Source organism: Echinops telfairi, unplaced genomic scaffold (genome assembly GCF_000313985.2).
Source record: "Echinops telfairi isolate 266 unplaced genomic scaffold, ASM31398v2 ScPeMD7_7458;HRSCAF=8496, whole genome shotgun sequence".
Taxonomy (NCBI): domain Eukaryota; kingdom Metazoa; phylum Chordata; class Mammalia; order Afrosoricida; family Tenrecidae; genus Echinops; species Echinops telfairi.
Window position 1 is genome coordinate 45,266,008 of NW_022111358.1, and position 2,352 is coordinate 45,268,359.

The 2,352-nt window shown below is 45.5% G+C and overlaps 1 protein-coding gene across 5 annotated transcripts in view; it reads left to right on the top strand.

Moving 5' to 3' along the window:
* The window catches only part of RAB37 (RAB37, member RAS oncogene family), a 77,846-nt gene that overhangs the window by 59,496 nt on the left and 15,998 nt on the right, over positions 1 to 2,352 (top strand). The window lies entirely within an intron of this gene.

Here is a 2,352-nt window from a genome sequence, read left to right on the forward strand (position 1 = left end):
CCACCTTTCCCTTACCCTCCTAGTATCGCTACACTCATTATTGGTCCTGAGGGGTTTATCTGTCCTGGATTCCCTGTGTTTCCAGCCCTTAGCTGTACCCATGTACATGCTCTGGTCTAGCCAGATTTGTAAGGTAGAATTGGGGTCATGATAGTGCGGAGGGGAGCATTAAAGAACTAGAGGAAAGTTGTGTGTTTCGTCGGTGCTATACTGCATCCTGACTGACTCATCTCTTCCTTGTGACCCTTCTGTAAGGGGATGTCCAATTGTCTACAGATGGGCTTTGGGTCTCCACTCTGCACCCCCTGCCCCCGCCCATTCACATTGATATGATTTTTTGTTCTCACACCATGGTATCTGCAATGACCTCATACGCACCTGAAAACTGGGCCATGAATAAGAAAGACTGGAGGAAAATGGATGCACTTGCATTAGGGGGGGTGTGAAAAACACTGAAACGACCATGGGCTGCCAGCAGAACAAACCAAACTGTCTTGGTGCAAGTGCAGCCAGAATGCTCCTTAGAAGTGAGGATGGAAGCCTTTGTCTCAGTCTTTGGATGTGTTATCAGGAGAGACCAGTCCTTGGAAAAGGACATCATGCTTGGTAAAGTAGAGGGTCCTCCAAAAAGAGAAAGATCCTCAGCAAGAGGGATTGGCCCCGTGGCTGCAACCATGGGTTCAGACATGGTAGCCATGGTGAGGATGTGTGTTTGCTGTCCATCGGGTATCCATGGCTCGGTGCTGACTGGACAGCACCTAACAGCAGCAACAAGTAGTAAAATCTGGAGCTAAGGTGAAGAAACATCAGGGAAATCCCAGCAGCTGTTGGATGGGGAGAGAAACCCCATTGAGTCACTATTATTGGGTGCCACCCAAGTCAATGTTTGACTCATAGTGACCACACCTGACATAAAAGAACTTCTCCAAAGGGTTTGCTAGCCTGTGATCATGACAGGAGCTGGTTATCTAGTCTTTTTCTCCTGGTGAGTGGATTTGAACAGCCAACCATTTGGGTAACAGCCACGTGCTTAATCATTGTCACTAGGGCTCCCTGTGTATCTATGATCGTGGATTTAGGCAGATACATCAAAAACAGTTGAGAAGCTGAAGTTCATAGACTTGACCTAAGGAGGCACCGCTGATCATTGTTTTGTGTTTTCTTTTTATGTCTCTATATCGTCTTGGACTTGCTGACTGCAAGGTTCGTGGTTCAAACCCACCAGCTGCTCCTTGGGAGCAAGATAAAGCTTTACTGCCCCCAAGAAGCTGTACAGCCTCTGAACCCCTGTAAAGGGTCAATATGAGCCAGAATTGACTCAGTAATTTTGATTTGGCTATATTTTTGCAAGTCCAGCTAAATGCTGTATTTCCCAAGCTTTTCCAATTACCTTTAAGTCTTGCCTTTGAGAAGTAGTATGGTCATATATTCACTCATTCATTCAATCATTCATTCATCCATTCATTGTATACAAGCCTCTGGATGCAAATGTTTCCTCTGTTGATTATAATTTTCTTTCATATATTTCTCCTGGACTCCCAGAATGATTCTTCCTACTTCTTCCCCCTAAAACCCTCAGAGCAAAATGCTTTTCCATCTCACCTTTCTAATCTCTGCTTCTCTTTGAAATCTAGTCCTCTCTGCCAAGGTTGAGGACCCAGTGTGAACACATATCCCAAGACACATACCCAGTCATTCTGTAGACTTTTCTTGGACTTTCCCTTATAGGATACCCATGAACACGGCATTAGTCTGGATCTTCCTAAAAGTAGATATCACAAGGGCTTTCAATGCAACACACAAGCACTTTATTAGGAGAAATGCCTAGAGATAAGCAGGTGGGAGCCAGGAGAGACCATGGACCAGGTCTGGTCCAAGTGAAGGAAAGCAGGGAAGAAGATTAAGTGGGAGTATCCTATCTGGTCAGCATCTGCTATGAGGAGCTCACTGTTAACAGAAAGGCTAATCCACCCAGGAACACCTCGGAGGAAAGACCTGGCAACTTATTTCTCAAAAAGCACAGCCATTGAAAATCCCATGAAGTGCAGTTCTACTCTGGTACCACTGAGGGTGGCATTATCTGAAATGGACTCAATGGCACTTGGTTTGACTGGGTAGAGTAGGGTTGGGTTGGGTTGAATGAGTTAGGCTGGGTTGAGTTGGTTTTGATGTATTGGGTTGGGTTGAGTTGGTTGGGATGGATTGGGTTGGGTTGGTTAAATTGGGTTCTTTTGGTTGGGATGGATTGGGTTGGTTAAATTAGGTTGAGTTGGTTGGGATGGATTGGGTTGGGTTGGTTAGGTTGGATTGGGTTGGGTTGGTTGGGTTGGATTGAGTTGGGTTGTTTAGATT